A 27,128-nucleotide genomic window follows, 5' to 3' on the forward strand; every position below is an offset into this window, starting at 1 on the left:
AACTAGTAGTTCATTGTCCTAATAATAGACTTTGTTGAATGTAAATATTTGAAGTACAGAACACCACAAAAAATTCAACACAAGTTTGATGCTAGGATTTAATATGGAAATTTTGGAAAAACCACTAGCAACATGTCACCGCTCTTCTGACATGAGTCATGTTAATAGCCAACCCTATTAAAGGTTACAATACACATTGTTAAATGTGACCTGGTTAGAAGATTTAATCACCCTATTAGGAGTGGCCTTGTCAGAGGACTTTAGAACATTCTAGTATATTTTGTCCTTGTTAAAATATTTACACAAACTATTAAGTCCCTAATTACTGTTATGTCAACCTTTGATTAAAAAGATTTCAATACAAACTTTTTTACAATGATTAGAAAGAAAATAATAGGGTTTGATCTGTATAATTACAACTCAATTTGCAACTTCAAATCTCTATTTAGTTCATGTGTTGATTCCCTGGTAAGCCTCCTTTGTCACCTTTATGTTTGATTTTCTTGGCAACACTTCAAGCATTCATCCTTCTCTTTATAATAAACTTAAGCCTTCTACTTAGATGCACTTATCAAACTCAAAACACACATAACTTCTTTTTTATATTCTCTTCTTTTCATATAACACTCATGCTCTTCTTACCCCTTCATTATGTATACATTAAAGTTTGTCTTTGTACCTCCTTAAATAGATAATTCTAGTCATTTCTCATTTTCCATGATCATCATAGATCTTAGGGTTCTTAATTTGATTCATCAATTTCATTGTGTGTGTTCATCTTCCTTCTTTTCTAGAAACTTCTTATCAAATTCATCTCTTAGATCATTTAACTAATTCTCTCCTTGAATTAAATGATCCAACTCATCAATCATTATCTTCAACACACTTTCCATATCCCAAGAAATCGACTGATTTGGGTGGAAACCACAGTTTCTTATACACATTCAAAATATTGTCACTCAATCATTACTAAGTTATGACACTCAATCATCACTCAATTGCTTAATTTTTATAGAGCTTCTAGCCTGGCATCAACATGGTCTGATCGGTTGATACTATGCTCAGTCAACACTAAATTTTCTTGGAACTTATTGTGGCTTGGTTGACACTAGCAACACTCAACACAAACTTCAATGTTCCTTGATCTTTTACTTTGTTTCTTGGTCAAGCTTTATATGAGTGACTAGTCTGGGCTTGCATTGTCAAGACTCAAACATCAACATGATTTAAACAATCACTTTGTCTTGTCAAAGTCTAACTAATCAAATGTCCATTTTAGCTTCCTTTTCATAACTTAACCTTTCCTCTAGGTGATTTTTTTATGAGAAAATTCTCAAATCATCTTCATCAATCAAATAGATATGACATTTAGATTAGATAGCAATATATCTCATTAGTAGATTTGACATTAATGTTAATACAACAATTGTTCCAATTGTAGTTTCCAACTATAAGACACTTTACACTATTAGTAAATATATCTCCAATAGGTTTGACATCAATGACAACATAACAATTGTTCCAATGTAGTTTACAACACTTTCCCCATAGGAATATCATTAGTACTCATGCTAACACCAACTCCCTCAAGGAGGAGGCTAGGTGTTTAGTAATACTATGTTTTATTAAGTTTTATTACCCAAGTATTATTTATCACTTATTAGAGCTCTGTATGATACCTTTTCCACTTCCAAGTTGGAATACATGATAAAATCCACTCCACATGTCTACCTTGCATAACCATGCTTTCCCCATAATAAGTGCTCATAGGCAATGGAAATTACCAATCCAACCCCCAAACAAACAATCATTGGATCAACCTAAATCTTGGAGTTCAGGTCTCACAAAATACCTCCATATGCACACACATGTGCTCATAGGTGAGAACAACCAATTCCATGAAATAATCAATAAAATACCAATGCAAGGGTTGGATATGATAGATCCAATAGAATGTACAAGTTTAAATAAATCACCCAACCAAGAATCTTGTTGAGAGTATGGATTCAAAATGAATCCCAATGGTTCACAAAGTAAAAGCTTGGAAAGATTGGAAACCTAACATACATTCCAATTCCATGAAGCAAAGACATGCCAAAAAATCTCCACAAATACTAGGTAGCACACAAAATGAGGCAAAAAGTAAAATGCTCAACAATTAAAAACTCTATAATTTGATTAAATAAAAAATATGCCTACATCCAAAAATAAAATAAAAATTGAGCTACAAGCTAACATGAAAATTCTAGTAAAATAACTACATATAAACTTTCAAATTTAAACATATAAAAAGTTAAGTGCTCATTCCCATCCAATCAAATTGAATTAATGCATGAAAACACTAGCTCTCAACCTCCAACCTAATAAAAAATCCCAAAAAAGATTTAAAATGAATCAAAACATAAGAAATAACAAATCCCTACCTCAAATAAAATGCCTAAATCTGAAGATTACAACCACAAAATAAATCATATGTGATGTATTGCTCAAAATAGGCGGAGATTCCCACTATAGATCCAATGAGACCAACCTCACAATAGTCCAATGAGCCAAACTTTCCCAATGAAAAAATTCAAGAAATTTTCCAAAGAGGGTTTGAAGAATTGTTCTCCAAAACATAATATTTCAAGTGTCAAAAGTGGGAATTACAATCCCCTTTTGCAAATATAAGCACTTTAATCAAACATGACTTGTAAAATAGGTTATTAAATGACTCAATGATATAATTGGGCCCGTCTCTCAAATAAATTAGGCAATTCCAAGTAACTCAAATTTAATGACAAAAAATTAGTAGGTAAATAAAATAAAATAAATCAATTATAGAATTTTCTCCAAGACAACGTAATTATAGAATCACAAATACACAGAGACACGCATGGGTCTAATCGCCCATTGCATTATGAATCCAAATTCACCAATTATTAGAGGGTTAATAATAACACTTAGAAAGATATGTCACCCATATAGGGATGACATTGGCTCAACATGAATGGTCAAAGTCACTGTACTAGGGATATAGGTACACACTCAGAATTTTAACTTAGGGTGAATGTACTTATTTAGTAAAAAGAAAATGTCAAGTTTAGATTCATAATATAGAATATATGAATCACACAAGGACACATAATCACATGAAGGAGAATAGGACACCATGTAGATCTTGCAAGCAAGTGACTACAACTTTTTTCCTACTTGTACTCACACCAATGGTCAATCCACGCATGAAAATGGTGCAGTACAACATAACAACATATAATAAATCATATAATTTAAATTATTTAAATGATTCATTTTTATTATTGACCATATATTTACTAAAGGTGAAGGAAAAATATCCATAGCATAAAACTCACCATAAATGAATCCAATAATATCCATCCAATAACTCAGAAATCATAAGCCACATCCAATACAAAATTAGACACCACCATACTTGACATCATGTCATATCACTAGAATCATCATGCTGATATGATCAAACTGAATGTTAACAAATCTAACATCTAACAACTATGATGTCTGTAATCAAAGTAATGTACACTCATCCAAGCATCTCAATATGTAAATACACATGAAAACCCATCAAAGTATCTCTTGGATCAATATAAAACATGGAAAAATGCAAACATGGAGGCACTACATACTATCATGTTCTAATGGTCAAAGTGACAAGTTGTGTCTTGTGATGAAGATTCTTGATATTAATTACATAATGGAAAATTGTTCTATATTTGAATATGTTCCATGGAACCTCTTGTATGTTTTCATGACATGTTGCATTCATTTGGAGTTGTTTTTATGATTTGGGTCATGACTAATCTATTTGTAATACATTTCCTTTATCTTCAAAATAATTGATAATATAAGTCAAAATGAGGGTAATGATCTTGTATATAACCAAGATGATAGTTCTTGTTTAACCAATGTTAAGTGTAACAAAAATGCTACATGAGTGGGAGGCTATAATAGCTTTAGAGAACCAATTGAAATGACTGATGTGTATTTGTACTTTCATAAATTGAAGGATGATCAACTTTGATGAACTTATTAATGTGGAGAGTGGACTTGTTAGCAATTGTATATTGATAGTGGTGATGTGAAATCTACATTTGCAGGTCATCTTTATGATAATCCAATGATGTTTCTTTATATTGTGTTCAATTCTTGTTAGTTTGTTTGGACATTTTAATTGTTGCATATTTTTTGCAAGGTTAGAAATCTCCTTTGGGAATTCTCTTTCTTTGACAATGTCTTTGAATTAAAAAGCATCCAAAACAAGGGGGCTGACCCTTACAACATACAAATTGGCCTACAACTAACAGATTACCACACAAAAAAATTACCCACTACTACTACTAATCCAAGAAAAAATAACACCTGAAGGATCATTTTAAATTTTTTTTACTAGACAACTTACTACTATTGCTTGAAATGGTACTACTTCAACTATAAAAGTTTATAAAAAAGGGCAGAACTACCTTAAAAACACTAAAATTAGGAACCAGCAAACCATGAAACACAAAAAACCAATGGGAGAATGCCCTAATTGAGCTTCTTCTCATCCTTCCCTTTAAGAAGGATGTTGGCCCAATCCTCACCCAAGAAATCAAACAACATTCTAGAGTCTTCATGAGTTAGGTCCCCCTCCTGATTATGCTTTAGCAAGTGTAGAGTAGTGGTCGTTGCTTGTGTCACCTTGATGGTGAAATTTTCCAAAAGTCTTACTCTTTCCTCCAGGGCATGCACTCTCTCCCTTAGCTCTTTGTTAACCAGCTTGAAAGTCTCTTCAGGGACCTCCTGCTTTCCACTCGGATTACCATCCACCATGTTCTTCTCAATTTCCTACAAAACTAAGGAGTTAGAGATAATCTTATCTTTAGGTATAACCCTAGTGGGTGAAGACACCATCATGGGGGAGGGGGCTCTTTCCACCATATTAGGGAACTGGTCCTGCGTGAGGTCCACACACTCGATAGTAATTAAACCTGAGACATGGGTTGTCTCTTCACTTCCCTTATTCACACCACTTGAGTCAGACCTTGAAGAGTCTAAGATTTCCACATACTTTTCCTCCTCATTCCACATGCCATAGTTCATGGTCTTCTATTTTATTCTTTTTTTGGGGTGGGCCATTTCCTCAAAATTTGAACCCAAGCATCCTGCAAGGCCATGGACCCCAACTTTTTTTTAGCATTAGTCTTTGCAATTCCTCTAGATCTATACCTTCCACCTCTTACATCATCCTCAAACTCCTCAAACTCCTTCTCCTTCCTTTTTCTCTATTTTTATTTTTTTACTAGGGGGAAATCTTCCTCTCCATAAGGGACCCACTTGGTGAAGATTGGGGCTTAGGGAATCTAGAGCCAGCAATTCTTAGTTGGATATGATGGGGGCAAGGGTTATGGAGAGCTAAGATATCAACCTCCACAATCCTAGGGGTAACAGGGCTAGGTGTAATTGGTAAAGTCAAAACATCAACCCTTTATGGAGGATAGTATAATGAACCCCTGTTTTCATCTTCTCCTTATTATTAGAAACCATATCCACTAATTCATGTAACATGAAGAATGGAATAGAAATATAATCATGATGATAGAAGTGATTTAGTAAAGGAAAATGATAATAATAAAAAACACCATACCTCCCTTCAAGGGTTAAATTTTTCGTTAGTACCAAAAAAAATCCATTCCAAGGCTCTGGAAATTTCTCTTGCAAAAACCCTCCACGATGGCGAATGGGTTCTTTGCCCTCCAAAAAGAGTCGATTTAAGCTAGCTTCATCAATAACCCTAGCCAACTTCTACTAGTTTATCCCTTTCATCGCCAGGCCCTTTGCAAAAGAAATAATTTCATCAAAAATCTAGAATGTAGTACCATTTACAATAACTTTCATATCCTCCCAGGAGTTGAAAAATTGTTGAGAACAACTCTCATCAAAGTCATTCAACACCTCCATTAACAGGACCAATCCATCCTCTTTAAGCATGTACCAAAATAGGGGTTTATGATAACTTTCCTCAACATCATAGGCTAAATATGTAGAAGATCTCCCCCATATCTGCAACCCTCACTAGAATTTTCTCTTGTTTCAAAATTCTCAACCAAAGGAAAATATTAATCCATTTACACTTATGTGATAAAATAGGTTGCACTAAGTACTCATCAAGGCCTTTTCTCTCATGAATACCCATGTCACATCTTGGCTTTGTTATCACATGCCAACTACCATTACCCTAAATCCATTCTTTTCCATCATTCCATATAATCTGAAAGCTTTTACAATTTGAATTTTTAGTCAGCGCCAAGTATGAAGATATGCACAAGAAAATCATTAAAAAATACACCTATATTTTCCTTTGATATACTTTCCCTTTTGAACCATGTGAATTTATTATTGAAAGTACCCATTTCATCATTCCTTATCATTTGTCCATAATGATCCAACCTTATCTGTCCACTCATCACTGAGTTGTTACTAAGATACAAAAAATCTCTCCAGCTATACTTAATTATGGGATACCATCCTTATTCACTAAAATTCTTGCCAAATTTTTTAACACTCTAAAATCTCTCCAACAAAATGGGCCATGCACACTCAAGCCTAATGTTGCCACCTTATCTACTATCTTGTTATCCTCCCAAAAAAATGCTTCAGCTCCAATCTTTTTAGGATGAGTAATAAACTCCTTATATCTTCTATCACCCTGTTGATCATCCACCCCTCTTCCATGTTGCCTTTCACTATTTCAATAATAAAATTTGAATCACCTTTAATATCCACATTATTTGAGACTTTCTCTAGATTACCAGCATAGGTCAGAAGCACTATAATTCCCTCACTATCTCTAACCATAACCCCTCTAGCTGAGCCCTCCTTTCTCATAGCACAATCATAATTAAGTTTAATCTAGTTCTTCTTAGGGGGTCTCCATCTTGTCCTTTTTTCTAACAATTTGGTTGGAGTTGTCAACCTCCATGAATCCTTCTTCAAGGTTCTAGTTCTTGGAAATCCTTTGATTAGTCATATTGGGGGAAACCGTCGAGTTCCTCCACTTGCAATTCTTCATATTCTCCACTATTAGCTTGAATATAATATCTATAACAATATCCTCACTCCTCTCTTCATTTCAAAAAGCTCTATTGTTTCTATCATTTTCCACATTTGGGAAAGGAGGGGGTGGAGGAACAAGCATCACCAATTCTCAACAAATTGATCTATCCCCTTATTGAACACCCAAACCATTTCCAATTTTAGTAACAACCTACCCCATATGTTAATAGCATAGCTACAATCTAAAAATAGATGTGGGATATTCTCAAGTCCTCACTTTCACAAAGGCATCATATGTTAGGTAATTGGAATCCCCTTTTCCTCAAGTTATCATTGGTAAGGATCTTCCCATGGATGGAGACCCACTAGAAAATATTGACCTTCAGGATCATATAGCTAAGACGAATTCTTCTCTAGTATTTAGGCTCCATATCTTTCTCAAAAATCATCTTCTAGGTAGAACCAACAAAAAAAACCCACAGATATGGTCTCCTTCCAAATAAAGGTGTCATTCTGAGCCACCCCCAGGATTTTGTAACTTTTGAGGAGCTCTTCCAGTTCCTCTACTAGAATTCCTCCATCTAAGTGACCTTATTGCAATTGTATCTTTTTCCACCTCCTACTTGGTCAAAAAAATTCCTCACCTTACTTCTTTCCTACAACTAGAGGTAGTCCCTAAGCCTACCATACTTTGTTTGGACCAGGGGTTTCCCAACTAGCCAAGTATTCTCCCAAAAATTAATCTGATTACCATCTTCCACCAACCACCTCACTTCTTCCCTAAGTAAAATTTTGTTCTTAAATATGCTACCCCAAATTTTGGATCCTGTAGGAAGGTCATTTCTCAAAATGCAATGAATAAAATTCAAATTTCCATGATACCTAGCTTTTAAGATCTTACACCAGTTAGCCTCATCCTTCATTAATTTCCAACCAACCTTAGTAAGAAGAGCATTATTCAAGTCAGAAATCTTTCTAATACCTAAACCTCCTCTATTTTTTGTTCTACACATAGTATCCCCACTCACGAGGCTTAATATGTTCTGCTATCACCACTGACCACCCCCCGCCCCCCTCCACAACAAAAGGAAGTTTCTTTGGACTTTCTCCAATTACTCCACTGTAACTTGAGTGATTTTGAATAAGGAAGTAGATTGGGATCCCTTGAAGGGATGAGGTGAAAAGTTGTAGCTTACTTGCACTACTCAAGGTTTTATCTTTCTATCCAATCAACTTCTTTTGCATCTTTTCTCGAATGGTATTCCAAAAGTGATTTCTGACCTCTTTGATAGTCAAATGAAGCCCCGAGTATGTATTAGGGAGGGAAGTAATGTTGCAACCTAGGATATTTGTCACCCTCCTTTGGATATCTGGCTTAGTGTTGAAGAAGAAAACCTTACTTTTATCCAAATTAATTTTCTATCTTGAAATTAATTGCATTTATCATCAAGACATGTTTCCAAGCTTTTGCTTCTACCACTAAAAAGTCCCCACTTAGAAAAGTATCATACAAAAAAGATTGTATTACCTTCGCTGGTAGTGAGGTATCAAATTTAATGCCCCCTTCCACCTTTCTCAAAAATGCTCTTCCCAGCACTTCCACAACCATAATGAATAGATAAGGGAAATAGGGTCCCCTTGTCTTAGACCTCTTTCCCCACTAAATTTTTTCCAAGGTGAACCATTCACCAGCACCAAGTAATTTATAGTCTCAACCATCAATTTAATCAATTTTATAACTCACTGACTAAAACCAATTTTCACCATGACTTCATATAGGAAAGTCCAATTAATCCTATCATAAGCTTTGGAAATATCTAACTTTAAAGACATACTTGGATTACCACTCTTCTTCGCAGAGTGCAACACCTCATGAGTAATTATAGCAACATCAAATATCTAACGGCCTGGGAGAAATCCATTCTGAGTTTTCCCAATAAATATGTGCAGTAGCGGCTTTAGGAAATTCACCATTATCTTAGAGAAGATCATATAAGTGGTGTTACATAGGCTAATAGATCTAAAATTAGAAAGAGCCCACAAGTCCTTAATTTTAGGGACCAGAACTATGAACTTTTTATTAAGTCCCTTGAGTAACTTCTCAGTCCTAAAGAAATCATGTGCAACTCTAATTAGATCAACCTTTACAATCTCCCAGAGGTGTTGAAAGTAGGTCAAGGGAAACCATTAGGGCTCGGGGACTTGTAAGCTTTCATAGAGAAAATAGCTCTATGAACTTCCTTCTTAGTGATCATCTATGTAAGCTCCTCATTCTCCTTCATTGAGATCACATTGAGTATGAAATAAATCAACCATTGTCTATCTTCCCTATTAAAGGTCCTATGCTCTTCCTTATAAGAATTTTTGAAGTAAATATTGGCCCAGCTTCCTTTCTCTTCCATTTTTGTTAACTTTATATTATTATCATCCATTACAACATCAATAGTGTTTCTCCTTTTATGGATGGAGGCTGATCTATGGAAAAATAATGCATTTCTATCTCCAAACTTCAGCCATAAAACTCTCGATCTTTTCTTCCAAAAAGTTTTCTATCTCATCATTGTGTCCTTCCACACACTCCAACAGTTTTCCTCTTCCAAAATATGTCCTCTGAAGCCAAGCGCCCCCCCCCCCCCCAGTTCCTTTTGGAGCTCCTCCAGCTTCCCTTCCACCTCCTTCATTTTCTTAAATATATCTCCAAAGTTACTCTTTTTCCATGGTCAAATATTCCTTCTCAAATTACCAAGTTTGGTCGAGAGCCTGGACATTGCAATTCCTTCCACTCTTTATACCCCACCACTCCTCCACCCAAGAACAAAAGTTTGGATGAGATTGCCACATTATTTCATATCTAAAAGGTCTTGGGTCATCTTGCACCACCTCTTTCCAATTAAAAATTATAGGGGCGTGATCTAAGACCATCCTAGGTAATCCTGTGAGAGTAGAAAAGGTTAGCCCATCTCAGCCAGCCGGGACAAGGAGTCTACCTAGTTTGACTTGAATAAGGTCAACCCTCTTCCTATTATTCAACCAAGTAAACTTAACAACATCCATCTCCATATCCATCAAGTCATTTTTGTTTATGAACTCAGCCAAATCCTTCATATTATTAGTAAAATCCATTGCTCCTCCAACCTTCTCATAGAGATACAATGGGGAATTAAAATGACCCATGCAGAAAGTGTTCTTGGAATGGGACATCAAATTGGACAATTCCTCCTAGAGTTGACCTCTTCCTTGCCTTGAGTTTGGGGCATACACATTAATGACATTCGATGTCTTGCCATCTTTCCTATGCTTTGTAATAAGATAATTTGTAGAACAATGTATGAAATTCCCTTTACCAACACTAGGGTTCCAAAAGGTAGCCACACCTCCAGAAGCTTCCTTCACTTCACTATAACAAAAATTGGCCCCTAGCCAAATATAACTCACAATACTTTCTAGGTTAGCAATGGTCATTTAACCTTCTTGGATCAGAAGGATATCAATCCTTGTATTAGACAATTGTTGCTTAAATGCAAACTGCTTCTGAGGGCTATTCAATGCCCTCATATTCCAAGATAGAATAATCATTTTCTACCCTTGGTCATAGCCTCCAGGGTAGGTTGCCTGCCACTGACCACCTCCCTTGCCATCTATTTCATTCTTCTATTTTGTTTCCCTGATTTCCCCACATCTGACATCAACTCCTTCCCCCCTTCAGGTTTCTTTGAAACTTTGGTCTGGCTTCTTTGACAATGTTAAATTCACTAGTAACAAGTGTGAAATCTTGTCTTCAATCAATAGGTTATTTTCTAATGTTTCTTTATACAAAAAAACTTATAAAATCTAATCTTTTATTGTTATTAATTTTTTTCAATAATGATTCATCAAATTATTATCATGTACAAACTATAGTCAAATTATGCATTGATCAATTTTATTTTTCAGAATTATTCGCATCTAAGTAAGGGTTAAAGCCAAGATTATTTATTATTATTATTTGTTAGGATAATTATTTTTTTGGATAGGTTTGGTTAAGACAATTATCATTACTTATAATATTTTTATTTTAATATAAAACTAATATATTTAATCTTATGTATGGAGTAATAAATGTGTTAGAAATTAATCTTTGTTCAATAAAGTTTTTATCTTCCTTTATGTATCTTGTAGAAATTGTACAAATGTTTCTAAAGCATTCTTAGAAGTTGTTTTCTCTCTTTTGAGCTCTCATAATTTATTTTCTTTATTCTAAATTTATTTGAAATGTTAAATTTCTTCTAAGATTGTAACACATTGTAATACATTAGAGATGCTAGATGATGTTCTTAGACTTGAACTTACTTTTTAACTACTTACATTGGCCAAGTTTATTGTATTAAACTTTATTGCATCAATATAATAATTTTTTTCCTTTTCTTACTTCCTTAAAAATCTTGTGGCTCCTTCAATCTTTATTTAATTAGTTTATTTTTTATTTCTCAACTTCATCATATTATCTATCTGTAAATAATAACTTTTTATTAATTGTTTCTATATATTATTTTATTCTCAGATCTAAATATTTAAAATTAAACATCAAATTTTAATCATATAAATTTAATTATCAAATTTAAATAAAATATACCAATTTTCCATGAATATAACAATCCATTACACCCCAACAATCCCCCAACATCCCTTGAGACAACAACTAAACTCATAACATGCTAAAAACATAATTAAAAAAATTGCCCAATAAATATATAAATTTAAAGCTTATCCACTACACCTTCCACAAATAAACTTCTAATTTGTCTCAATATCTTCAGCAACTCAGTCAGGCCATACTTTTAAATAACGTCTTTTGCAGGTCTACAGTACTGTTCCCTCTCTCTATATGAAGTTAACAAAGATAAATGGCAACCCTAATATTATCTGAGATAAATAGTCAACATATATACATTTTATATCCTTTTTCATATCCTCCATTAATGGCAGATCTTAGCCCAAATTCAGACAAGCTATTTGTGTGATAATATTCTCTCTAGAAAAAGGCCAACAAACAATCATGAATATGTTGAAAAATAAAACAAAAGTTCTCAATTAGACCCATTCATTCAGCTTCCAATAAAGAAAAATAATAAGAGAATTAGATTTCCAAGAAAGGAAGAATAATATCATTCGGTGGGGATAACTGTTACACATTTTAATAATTGCTGGCTTATCCTCTCTGTCGGTGCTTTCATTATAATAACTCATCTATTCAGCCATGGATGGCGACAGGGGCGCAATTTGTATCAGTGGTATTATTCAAACTGAAATATAATAAATATGATAACTTACGTGATGTAATATGGCAGAGAAAATGTATTGTGATTGCTTACGTAACTTGGGATTGATATAAGGTTTCCAAAAGTTATTTAAATAAGTGGGAAACATTAAATTATTATGATACGGAAGTTTCTTGGTGTTTAACACAATTTTGTCATGTAAAAAGATGGACTGAATTTGGGCTAAGATCTGCCATTGATGATGGAGGAATTGTTTAAACAAACGTATGTTAATGGAAGTTTGTCCCTTGGTTTGTTAAGAGAGAATATTCTCATGGGCTAACATTTGGCATTGGTGGAGGAGCTTTTATGATATGTTTATAGAGGTTTGTCTCTTGGCTTGTTATTAGGTTCATTAGGTTGAGAGAGGGGAGATGTTGTTTATGCTTTCAAGTAAATGTTTCTATAATTATTGGATAATATTTTATAACATTATTTATTTATTTAGTTGTAGTCTTGAATACACATGTTTCTATTCTTTTTAATATCTTTAACATCCTCTTCCTATAATTGAAATATTGTTTTTGTTATTTTCTAATTCTTTCTCTATGTAGCACATGTGATCGTTATAGTTTGTCAATATTGTGTTGTTCTTCATGAATTAAATGGTTATAATTATTTAATTAATTACTAACATTTGTCCCTAATTCGCATCACACTCTAATCAGTTTGACCTTTTGACCATGTCCATGTCCAATCAAGTCACTTCCCTCATTTTTTTTTTTTCAATTAAACAATTTCTTCCTTATAAGGATAAATAACCAATTATTTATCTCATATTCCTAAGTATCATGTGATGTGATATAATTTATTTATCCTCTTTGCATTTTCCACCAAATTAATTAATTGTAAAATTAATCACTATCTTATTGTCAAATGTGGAAATTATTGAATTTTGAAATTTGAAATTCAAATAATGTCTCATCCTAACATTTGCCTCCATTCACCCTAATTGTGCCTTCACCTCCTACCATTTTGCCTTCACCTTCTTTCATTTTTCCTACTAATTTTGCTTCCTAATTTCTACTTATTTTGTGCATTGCAAATTGTGGCTCAATTTGTCATAATTATGACACCTTTCCAATTGAATTTCTATTTGCCAACTTTTCAATCTCCTTTGCAATTATATAAATTAGTCTCAATTTTTTTCATTTTAATAACCACATGCTTCTGAATCTTCTTGTCATTATTGTCAATTTCTAACTTTCATGTTATAAGTGCATTTCATCATTATGGGAGATGCATATCAACATCTTGAAAAGAAAGAAATGGCAATGAATTTCAATTGATGGAGCTTTGTAAAAAAAGCTATTTTTATGTCAATTTTCTCAATTGCTTTAATGGTTAAATTAGGACTCCATTTTGCATTATTTTTATGTTTTTTTGTGGTTGACCTTTGCATGCAATATTTAAAATTTTTTTTTACTAACCTATATTTGATGAAAAGGACATGAAATATCTAGTTATGATGCCTTTTTTTTTTTGACATGTTTGTAGATACAAAACTAGTCTCTATGTGTAGGACAAGAAAATAGGTCAAAACCTAGGAAACAATGACAAACCACAAACTCAATCAACATGTGCTAAACTAATCTAATCTACCATGAAAAAAAATGAAAGTAAAGGAATTTTATAAAAGTAAAAACCCATCTTTAATTGTAGTTCTTGTATCCTTCTTTCTTCTTCATTGTTGATGTAGAGCTCCAATTGCCTATAGTGCACACACAATTGAAAGCAAATGACAAAGTGATATGATGATGGGATGAATTATGTTGAGAGTACTAGAAGTATGGATTTGGTGTAATGATTTCTTAAGAGTTTCTAAGGATGGGTTGTTAAGGTAAAAATGAGTGCAAGATAGATCAATTTATAGCCAAAATGCAAGAGGTGAGACATGAATGAGGAGATGGACATATGTTAATTTGAGTGTGCAACTTGGCATGATATTCCTTAGCATATCAATGAAAAATATAATGCAATATACCAAATGTAGGATTCTATAACACATACAAGTCGACATGGCTAAAAGTGTAAGAGAATCTATGACATGCATATGATACATCAAAGCCACTTGTAGATAAGAATCTACGATGAATGTGGGCTATTATAGTCATGTGTAAGGAATAATATATGTCAAATATGACACATATTAGCCAAGTGTAGAGAGAGGATCTATGAATTTTTATGGTTGTGTGTCATGACTAGGTGGAATATTTGAAATAAAACTTCATAATTCCACACAAATAGAAATTAGAAATGGGAGAATAGGACTTAAGAAACTGAGAATTCCCAAAGTTCATAAAGATGGACCAATGAATTAATAAATATTAATTAATTGATAAGTTGGTTAATAACAGTAATTAGTAAAGCGTGATGAAAAATGATTGAAATAACATAGGAATTGATTATGGGTTATCTAATCATATAGGATAAATTAGTAAATGATTGGCCAATTTGATGAAATAAATGCAAGATTAAGCATCTAATGAAATGTGATGATTATGTAGATTGATTAGGATGATGGTGGATAGATCAAAGTCATGATCAAATTGATTAAGTGATTAGGATTGATAATATATCAAGGACATATTGCATGGATTAAGGAGGTGTGACATTTAATAGACATTGTAAAGGCCACAAGATTGAAATTGATAGATAAGACTAATCATAATAACATTGATGAAAATTGTTTCCTTGGATCTTCTTTTCTAGTTGGTTCCTATTCAGGCCCTTTTGCTGGTTGTTACTTCTGGTTCTTATGTTTGGTCCTATTTTATGGTTTTTAGTTTAAAACTGTATTGGAGGTTCCAGGTCCTTGTAGAACCTGGGTATTTTAATTGGACTATATTAGTGGTTTTAGGTCCCTGTAAAACCTAATTTTGGAGCTATTTCTAGTTGGTTTAAGGACTCTTTTCCTTATGGTTGTTTTGCTTTTTCCTTTTTGAGGATGTGAAAGGGTTTCAAGGTCCCTTCAAAACCTATTTTTAGTGTAATCTAAAACATTGATGAACATTGTCAATGTTATTAAATTGATTGGATAATGACACAATCTAACACTAGGGGACTCAACAATATCAATGATCAGATGATAAAAATGGAAGATTTGACCTAGCATTGAGGGACATGGAAATGCTAAGGTCAGATTTGATAGGTTTGATGGGTTTCATGAATTGCCAAGGCACTAAGGGACACGACAATGCTTAGGGTTGGATAAGTGATAATTGATTTGAGATATTTAACATGTTTTAGATTGATAAGGTTAATTTGGGATGGTTTTGGGTTGATTATAAATGATTCTGATGATTTTGAAATGGTTTAGAGTTGATCAGATGTTATTCTAATGACGTTGAAATGATTTAAAGTCAATTTCAAAAAGTTTAGATAAAATTGGAACTGATTCTAAAATGGTCTATAGTTAATTTGCAAGGGGGGGTGTGAATGATGAAGGATATTGTCAAAACCTTCTCGAATAATAATCAAATTGGCCAAAAGATCATAATAAATGAAATTAGCAAATGGGATATGTTAGTATCAAAATGTGATTAAACAATAGATGTGAACCATTTTTTAGCATCTACACTATGCACTTGGGAATTAACTTGCACATTTTAGAGGAAATTCATATAGTTCATCACTTTTATTATGTACCTCAACACATATACTACATAGTCAAGGTGAATGTTAAGTAGTTGGATCTCAAAATTGTATAGTTGAGATTAGAAGTTTGTGGTTCAATCATAGATAGCATTTTTCTTGAGTTTAATTATGAGTTCTAGTTTGATATTACCTGTAATCATTTTTTGTGACTCATTTTTTTTTTGTATATTATCTAGTCATGTGTAAGAAATAATATATGTCAAATATGACACATATTAGCCAAGTGTACAGAGTGGATCTATGATACATTATGGCCATGTATCATGACTAGGTGGAATATTTGAATTTAAATATTCACAATTCTACACAAATGCAAATTAGTAAATTAAAAATTAGAAATGGGAAAATAAGACTTAGGAAATTGAGAATTTCCAAACTTCGCAAAGATGCACTAATGAATTAATAAATATTAATTAATTGAGAATGTCGGTTAATAAGAATAATTAGTAAAGCATAATGAAAAATTATTGAAATAACATAGGAATAGATTATGGGTTATCTAATCCTATAGGATAAATTAGTAAATGATTGGTCAATTTGATTAAATAAATGCATGATTAACCTTGCCATGATCAAATTGATTGAGAGATTAGGATTGATAACATGCCAACGACATATGGCATGGATAAAGGACATGTGACATTTAATGGACATTGTAAAGGCCACAAGATTAAAATTGATTGATAAGATTGATCATAATAACATTGACGAACATTGTCAATATTATTAAATTAATTGGATAATGCCACGATCTGATACTGAGGGACTTGACAGATGATTAGATGATAAAAATGATATACTTGACCTAGCATTGAGGGACATAATAGTGATAAGGTTATATTTGATAGGTTTGATCAATTTCCAATGCATTAAGGGACACAAAAATGCCTAGGGTTAGATAAGTGATGATTGATTTGAGATATTTGACATGTTTCACATTGATTAGGGTTGATTTGGGATGGCTTTGGGTTGTTTGGGGATGATTTTTGGTTGATTAGAAAGGATTCTGATGACATTGAAATGGTTTAGTGTTGATCAGATGAGATTTTGATGATGTTGAAATGATTTAGAGTCAATTCTAAAAACTTTAGATAAAATAGGAAATGATTCTAAATTATCTATAGTTGATTTGAAAGGAGGGTGTCAATGATAAAGGATATTCTTGAAACATAATTGAATGATAATAAAATTGGTCAAAAGATCAAAATTAGTGAAATGAGAAAATGGGACATGTTAGTATGAAAAGGTGATTAAATAGTAGACATGAACCATTTTTTACTGTCTATATTTTACCCCTTTTTGATACAATGTGATTTAGAGCATTGTATCAAAGAATAAATTATGAGAAATACATAAAAACATGCCCCAATAGGGGTGGTATATATGGGTCCCCCTTGATAAATTGACCAAAAATTTATATGATATGTCAATTTTTTGAGAATGATGAGATAAATCCATAGCAACTAATGGATGGAAAATTGGAGCTTAAATGCAAAAGTTATGAGGTCTGGAGTGTAAAAAGCATCATGCTCAACATAGGAAATGCCTCTTTCATGTCCATATAGGACAAAAAAAGGGCTATAAAAGGGCTTGGAGAGGAGTTTAGAGGTCATCTTGACCCTCTCATTTGGAAGAAAAGAGTTATAGAGCAAGCAAGATGAGCACACTATCCAGAGAGAAACATCCTAGAGCACAAGTGTATACCTAACAACAATTGGAAGAAATAGGACCATTGGTGACTACATCGAGGCCCCTCTATGTATTTTATGCATTTCACATATTTCTAGGCTAGGTAGGGGTCAAATAAGGCCCTAGAGGCAGTTTTGGGTGTCCAACTACTCCAATTGCACTTGAAATGCAACAAAGTATGCCCAAGGCACACTGGGCATGTAAAGTTATGTGTTGGGAATACTTGGCATGACCAATAGAGCCCTAGACACACTTGGCATGACCAAGTGCACCTTGGGTGCAATTTGGAGGCCCAACTGCACTACAAGATGCTCTAGGGACCGAAATTAGTTTGAATGGACTCAAATTGGCCTAAAACTTTATGTGCATACCAAAATCCCTAGTAGGAAGCCAAAACATAGGTCAACTTAGAAAAACATGGTTAAATTTCATCAAAATTGCTCAAACATAGGTCAAACTTAGTAGAAAGTTGACAGATAGTTGTGCAGATGGTCAAAGACAATGCAAATGAACTTAGAATGACCCAAAAGTTGGTGAGCATGTTCAAAACCCTAGAAAGAGATCAAAGCATAGGTCAATATTGGCCAAAACTAGGTTATATTTAGTCAAACTTGGCCAAAACTAGGTTAGATTTAGGTCAAACTTGGTAAAAAGTTGTAGACATTTGATGGACAATGTATGATTATGTAGGACCTTACTCTATTGCAAATGAGGGGACATAGGCCCCACATCCTATCCCTTTTTCATAGTATGACCCCTGATAAGCAAGAGATATAAGTAGGGCTTGGGCTTTACCCTGTTACCTTCATTCTAGAGATTGGGAGTAAAAGGGGCTTACCAACAACTTTGATAGAGAGGTGGCATTTAGAGATGAGTTCCTTCATGTACTAACTAGGGAGGTTGACCTCACCTTGGAGGATGTATGGTGCATCCAACAAATTTTGATCCATGGAGAGCTAGCAGTATATGACCCTAGGTAAGGGTGGGCCAAACTACACCATATGTTTGGATGTAGATGATGAAGTAATTATTGCCTCTATTTTATGATAATTTTAAACACTATGTTTTACTTCCACCAAGACATTTGTGAACTTATGTTTACTTAAACTGATGATTAACCCATGGGTAAATAGTATGTCATATTTTACCAATATTATATATAATCTAGTATTTCATATAACCATCAGAATGTGTGTTCTAATATTTTAATTTAATTTGATAATGCTTATTTGCAAATACCTCTACATAATAGCTAACCTATTAGCAAAGGAAGCTGAAGATGGTAAGAAGTATTCAAAGGGAAATATTGAAGATAGTTGATAGCATTCAAGTAGAAAAGATGTTAAGGTTTAGCCACAATGGAAAAATTCATAATGGTACCAAGGGACACGACTGCTAATATAGAGGAGCTATGAAGAATTGTTATATTTTCTCTGCATTTATTATTGTGCCAAAATAGTTGTCCAGACTTTATTATTCATTCTGTGAGTCATTATCTTTCCTTCTTTTTCTCTAGAAAAATTGTAGTTAGTTCTCTTTTCTTTTTAATTTCAACATAAGTGTCAATCTTCTATTTATAGGGATTAGACCAATAGTGTTAGAGGTTAGAAGAAAGTTTATGACAAGAAACTGTTGACTCTTGTAGTGAGTTGTTTTTACAGTTTTATGTATCATTCTCATGTAAGGAATGTTTGAAACATAATGGAATAGATCCTATTTTACATTATGTGTTAGTAGATTACAAGAAGCCAACCAAGGAGGCCCACTTGGGAGGTGGATAAGATTAGAATAGTGTAGATTTATTTTCAAGCATCTTTAGTATTCTAGCATCATACTTTGTGAGTGTTCCTACAGCATCTGTAAGAATAGTTATAGTAGATGAACTGGGTTGGAATATATATTAGTATTTAATTGCATTTCCAATATTTGTTTCAGTAAAGAGTTAAGCGTGTTAGTTTCCTATAGCACTAGTGTAGGTTCTTTTATTGCATTTTACTTTCCTACAACATAAGTATAATGACTCATTAAGAAATCTAGTGCACATATTGTGCCGACCATTTCAAGTATACATCCTTAGTTTGACAAAATTAAATGCACCTCATGGTAGGAAAAATAGTCCTTAGATTGAATACACTATTCCTAATATGGCCTTAGGCATGATTATTATACACCTATTGTGAGGCAGACCATTTTTGGCACCATTGTCAAGGATGGCGTCAAGCTAGGAGCATTCTTGAGTCATAGTTCTTAGTTAATTTTTTTTAGAAATTTGAAGTCTTAAAGCTTTCTTCACCAATGTGAAGAATTCAATTGCATGCATCGAAGAGGAAGATGACAAGATGAATATGGCAAATTTCTTCCACAAGAGTTTGTTAATTTGAATGAAGAAATTGAAGAAGAAGAAGTTGAGTTGTCTTTTGAAGATGCAAGCCCTATTTTTCCTATAAAATTATCCTCAAGAGAAAAACATGTAGATAGGAGTGGTCTTCAACATTTTGCTAAAATTTTGGCCAGTTTCCTTGATAATACTTCTCCAAATCCACCAATTGTTAATAATCTAGTACCCAATGTTCCTTTTCAGTAGCAACCTCATAATCTAATACTTCCAATAATGGCACAACTTACTTTTTAATTTCCTCTTCCAAGCCTCATAAACACTAATAATCTCAAGAATATACCAGTAGCTGCTCTTCCAAAGTTTTATGGCCTTGCAACTGAAGATCCTGATACTTTCTTGTTTGAATTTGGCATACTCTGTCATAGTTTTGACTACAACACTAATGCCTGTAAGGTCAAATTATTTCTAACAACATTGAAAGAGCCAGCTTTACGATGGTTCATGGGCTTAAGGGCTAATGCAGCAGGAACTTGGGATGAAATGCAAACTCTATTTCTAGATAAATATAAAGAGTATTGCAAAGCATTTGGTTCAAGAGGAGATGATATCTTCAAGATATCACAAAAGGACAAAGAAACATTGGAAGACTATGTTTTCATGTTTCTTGTATATGCTATAGAAGAACCCTTAGCATGTGTTGTCTGAGGATTACAAAAGCTAGTCTTTTTGAGAGGTGTAAATGATAATTGCCTAGAAGCACTAGACTTGATGGCTGGTGGTGATGTATATCAATATTCCAGGGATGACCTCAAGAAAATCTGTCAAAACTATTCAAGGTCAACTATGAAGAAAGGCTAGGGACCTTGTTCCACAGTCACTAAAGGAATCATTCAAGGTATTTCAAACCTCAAGATATCTAATCTGCTTACAGATTTTAAGTAGGATATTATAAATGATGTTGCTATACGTCTTGACACAATGACTGCAAAGAAGAAGCATGCAGAAGCTGAATTAAAACTAGTTCAATACTGCCCCCACTATTGGAAGCAAAAGAAGGATTATCAATGCAAATTGGTTGCCAGGATGGAGAACTAGCATCTTCCAACTAAGTACATCAAGATAGATGGAGATGATGAGAAAGTATTATTTGTTGCTCAACACTAGCCATGGGCCCAATGTCAAGGTATGCCTCAGGACCCTTTGTAAAATTCAAATTTATATGGTAATCAATGGAAAAATAGTAATCCCCAAGGTCCTCCACAATATAATCAACCTAATTAGAATAATGCTGGGAAAAATAATCTACAATAGCCCCAATGGCCTCAAAATTCTAAACCATTCTAACCCAACCAATAGAATAACCAATGGTAGAACTAGCAAAACTAATGGCAACCATCCTAGGGGAATTGGCAATCTACAAACCAATAGAGAGGACCTCAATAGTGGCCTAACCAAAATACTAGTACCCCATGATTACCACCCCAAGCCCAACAACCTACACTAATTCCACCACTTGTAAATCATGGACCTAAAAATCAGACATAGTTACCTACACAACCTCAACCAAATTCAAATAACTAGCAACCACAACAACCCATGTATATTGTTGATGCTCGTCAATATCCTACTTTCACTCTGAATGTTGCAAATATATATTTAAGATCTGGTACAACTTTACTGGTGCCTAAATAACCTCTTATAACTAAAATACTAGATACTCTTGCAGCATCAAAACCCCCAATCTCTAAAGAGGTTGACCCAACCAGTGGTGGAACCTCCTTTTCTAGAGAAGCTTGTACAAAGTAAACCTATACAAATAGAGGAATAGTCTTTTGAGATTGTTGATCAGTTGAAGAACATACATGTCCAAATACCCCTATTCCAAGCTATTAAAGATGTTCCTATCTATGGAAAAGCCATTAGAGAAGCCTACTTGGAGAAGCCTAGAAGAAAGAAAAAGGAACCAACTATAGTCCATGTTGTGGAACAATTGGCTAATATTATGTTAAGAAAATTGATCACTCCAAAATATTCTGATCTAGGTAGTCCAATTGTGAATGTGAGTATAAATGGTCAGTCTGTTAAAAATGCTTTAATAGATCTTGTTGTTGCTATAAATTTCATGACCAAGGATACTATGAAGAAGTTGAAAATAGAAGGATTAAGGGCTACTCCAACAATTCTGCAATTTGCAAATAGTTATATTGTCACTCCTGATGGGATGATAGAAAACATAGTTGTAACCTTAGACTCTCTAGAGCATCATGTAGATTTCATGATTCTATCTTCCAAAGTTAATTTATTTGGTTACCCTATCATCCTAGAATGACCATGGTTAGCTATAGCTGATGCAAATATAAGTTGTAGATCAAGGAATATGACCATATCAAATGGTCAAGCAACAAAGAAATTTGATTTGTATCCTCTAGCACAACCATTACCAAATTTAAGCACATTTTTTGGCCAAATTTAGGGGATGGAGAAGAAGAGTTGAACTCTATAGCATAGCTTATGATGTTACATAGACAATCCTTTCTAAAGTTGCAAGAAGAGGATTCAGTACTTCAGAGTATTCTTACTAACAATTGTGTGGTAGAAAAAGATGTATCTGAAAGTTCTGTGTTAGAATTAATGACATATGAGGAATGTGATGAGAATTGTACTCTACTCAAAGAACCAAACATTCTTCATCAACTCTTACTATGTGAATCAAATACAAGTCTAATTTATAAAGCTGCTATGATAGAGTCTACCACTACTGTTGAGCTATCCAAAGGTCATAATCTTCATGTTAACCCCAAATTATCATCCACACAAATGGAATAGTTAACAAAGCTACTTCAAAAGCATGAAAAGGCTTTTGCATTAGACTATGGTGATACAAAAGGTTTGAGTCCTACATTATGCACTCATAGAATATACATCAATGAAGGGTACCTACCGCTCTATCAACCCTAGAGAAGGATAAATCCTAGCCTTAGGGAAATAGTTAAAACTAAATTGCAAAAATTGTTTGATGCTAGTTTTATTTATCCTATATCTAATATTAGATGGGTGTCACCCCTAGTCATAGTGCCCAAAAAGGGAGGGAAATTGTGGATTTTTGTAGATCATAGAGAATTGAACAAGGCCACCAAAAAGGATTACTTTCCTTTACCATTCATAGATCAAGTTCTAGACACTCTAGCTAGAAAGAAGTATTTCTCTTTTTTAGATGGGTATAGTGGTTATAAGCAAATCAGTATTGCTCTTGAAGACCAAGATAAAACCACATTAACATGCCCATGGGGTACTTTTGCATACATTGTTTTTCCATTTGGTCTATATAATTCTCCTACAACATTTCAATGAGTTGTTATTAGCATCGTTGCTGATATATCACATGCTTGTATGGGAATATATATGGATGACTTCACAACATTTGGAGTCACCTTGGAGGAAGCCATGATGAATCTTGAAAAAGTTTTGATAAAGTGTCAAGAACATAATCTAGCACTTAATAGTTAAAAATGTTTCATGTTCATACAAAAAGGTGTGGTACTTGGTCATTTCATATCAGCTACAAGAATACAAGTGGATCTAGCTAAGATAGAGGTAATACAAGCATTGCCCATACCCACAAAACTAAAAGATGTAAGATCTTTTCTAGGTCAAGTTAGATATTATAGACATTTCATAAAAGACTTCAGCAAAATAGCTAGTCCCTTATATACATTACTGACTAAGGAAGTTGAATTCATTTGGACACCTAAATGCAATGAAGCCTTCCTGTAGCTTAAGAAACTTCTCACTATAGCCCTCGTTTTACAAGGTCCTAATTGGACTTTTCCTTTTTCACATATACATATATATATATATATATATATATATATATATATATATATATATATATATATATATATATATATATATATATATATATATATATATATATATATATATATATATATATATATATATATATATATATATATATATATATATATATATAGATGCTGCTGACTATGCCATAGGTCTAGTTCTAGGACAACAATCTGAACATCTTGAAAATGCAATATATTATATTAGCAAGAGCCTTCATGGACCAAAATTAAACTACACAGTAATTGAAAATAAATTTTTAGTAGTAGTTTATGCTCTGAACAAATTTTGGCATTACATAACTAGCTATCCCCTATTTGTTCATACTAATCATGCAGCAAATTAAGTACCTCATGAGCAAACCTACTATAATAGGCAGGTTAGCAAGATGGCTACTATTGTTGCAAGAATTTTATATCACCATCATTGATAAGCCTAGAAGAGCCAATGAGGTAGCTGATTATTTATCAAGAATCCACCATGATAAGAATGATATTACTTACATAGATGATGCATTTCTAGATGAGCATTTATTTCATATTGTTGTTCAAACTCCATGGTATGCAGACATTGCTAACTACATTGCAACTAATAAAATGCTAGAACATTTCTCTTACAAGAAAAAGAAGATGCTTGTAGAGAAAAGTTTCCATTTCTCTTGGATTGATAATATCTTATTTTACACTAGACATGATCAAGTTATGAGAAAGTGTGTCAGAGAGGATTAGACATATGACATTCTACATGCATGTCATAATGAACCAAGTGGAGGATAGTTTGCAGCAAAAGGAATAGCCTTGAAAATTTTAACAACTGGTTACTATTGGCCTTTGCTTCACAAAGATGCAGTCAACTATACAAAAAAGTGTGACAAGTGTTAAAGGATGGGCCGACCAACAAGAACAAATGAAATGCCTCTCAATCCACAATTGTCATTAACACCATTTGACAAATGGGGTATGGACTTCATTAGTCCAATTGATACTCCCTCCAATGGGAAATAATATATCATTGTGTGCACTAACTACTTGAAAAAATTGGTTGAAGTCAAAGCCATGAAGCATGCTCATGATCACAAAGTTGCAAAATTTCTATATGAAGAAATCTTTACTTGCTATGGTGTACCCAAAGAACTAGTCACTAACCAAGGTGCTCAATTTACTTCTAATTTGATCACAGAACTTATGAAATAATATAATATTGGGCACTAGAAATCAAGCCCCTGTCACCCTCAAACTAAAGGACAAGTAGAAGTCACAAATTGAGAGATAGAGGCCATCTTAACAAAAATAGTTCATATACACTATAGAAATTGGAATACTAGATTACTAGAAGTTTTTTAGGCCTATAGAACAACATGGAAGACTACTACAGGGTTCACACCATTTGAGCTCCTATATGGGAAAGTAGCAATGCTCCCATTGAATTTGAACATAAAACTTTAAGAACCACACTAGAGCTAAACATTGAACTTCTTGTAGCATAGAGAGAACATCTTCTACATCTTAATTCTTTGGATAAAATGTGCAAGGTTGCTTTGGAACACACCAAAATCATACAGAAGAAAAGGAAAAAATGGCATGAGTCCCACATTAGCAACAAACATTTTCAAGTTGGTGACTAGGCATTGCTATATGATTCCAGATTTAAAGATATGTCAGGCAAGCTATAAACATGATGGATAGGTCCATATGAAATTAACCATGTTTTTGCAAATGGAGACATCCAATTAACTACCACTGATCTAGTGCCTTTTAAATTATTATTCAATGGTCATACACTCAAGTTATATAAATGGCCCCAAACAAAAGAGGACTTCATGTAGCAGTTTCACCAACCAAATTCAAATGCACACCAAGTAACTCTTCCTGCAGTAGAAGGTGCTGACCTCCTTCCTGTAGCTCTTCAATAGTAATTTCTTCATACATGCCCATAATAAAAACTTTATGTCCACATAAAGTTCCAACTTTTTCCATTCATCTTCTCATTTCTTCTTTTCCAACTCATCTCACTTCTTTACCTACCACCCACCCACCTTTCACGTCATCATTTTACAATGCTATCACTACTGATGTACTTTCTGCCACCTTTTAGTACGTACAACAATCAACTAATAGGTATAAGCTTTTCAAATATTTATTCATTAATAGTACATCAATTTTTTTTTATATATCTTATACTAAATTATTTATATTATGGCGACATTATGACAGTTCCATACCCCATACTATGTCTAACAAGTGTGGACACTTGTCCATATTTTGTAGGGGGTAGGGAAGGTTACTAAAACTCAATGATATTCCTATTTATTCATAAATATTTTTTTTCCAAATCTTTATACTTATTTTATTTATGAAACTCAATTGCTAGAAGTATGCAAGTGGCTAGGTGTTGTACCCCTTATTCATGAATGATTCCTTACTATCAGGCTATGATGTGACTCATATTTAATTTTCAAGTGATTTGAATTCTATTTTCAGGTTATTTTCACATATCCATGATTTACTCTCATTAAAACCACATTATTACTATTCATAACAAATTGTTATGACATTAATTAGCTTTAAAAAAATAAAATATGAAAATGGGTTTGTAAAAAAATAACAAAAGAAAGCCTAAATTCATAGGAGGGAAATAGTGCAAGTAGAGCAGAGAGTGAAATTATCAAGTAGAAATGGGTGGACAATTTCAATGAAGAGAACTAGTAGAGCATACAGTTTTACTCTCAACCATAGAGGTAGTGAGGAGAGTTAATGTGTGTGGTTGGTTAGGGTATTTCTTAAGTTTAACTATGTTTAATGAAGAAGCAGCCATGATATTTACAAGATTATTTTATGAGGGAGAAGCTACTGTACATGGTTTAATAGTTGTTGCTACAGAAGAGCAAATAGTAGAAGTAACTAGGTTACCAGTAATAGGAGAACATTATCCTAATATGCATGATGCAAGATCACCCAGGGCTCAATTTGTCATTCCAACTGATCCTCTATTGGATATCACCAAGCAAGGTTGCAAAAGGATGTCTCTTATGCCACCATACAACAAGCTGGTTATGCAAATTATCAGGTACCTCACCTGTGAAGGAAGATTTTCATATTTACATGCACATTATTTTAAATTGCTCATATGTATAATGCACAATTATCTAGTAAATGTTCCCCATTTCTTATATAACATGTTATGCATCAGTGCTAAAGAAACCCAAAAGGGGAAGGACAATTCTATCACCCATCATG

This window comes from Cupressus sempervirens, chromosome 8, assembly GCF_028749045.1.
Source record: "Cupressus sempervirens isolate cs-2001-9-10 chromosome 8, ASM2874904v1, whole genome shotgun sequence".
In the NCBI taxonomy this organism is placed as follows: Eukaryota; Viridiplantae; Streptophyta; class Pinopsida; order Cupressales; family Cupressaceae; genus Cupressus; species Cupressus sempervirens.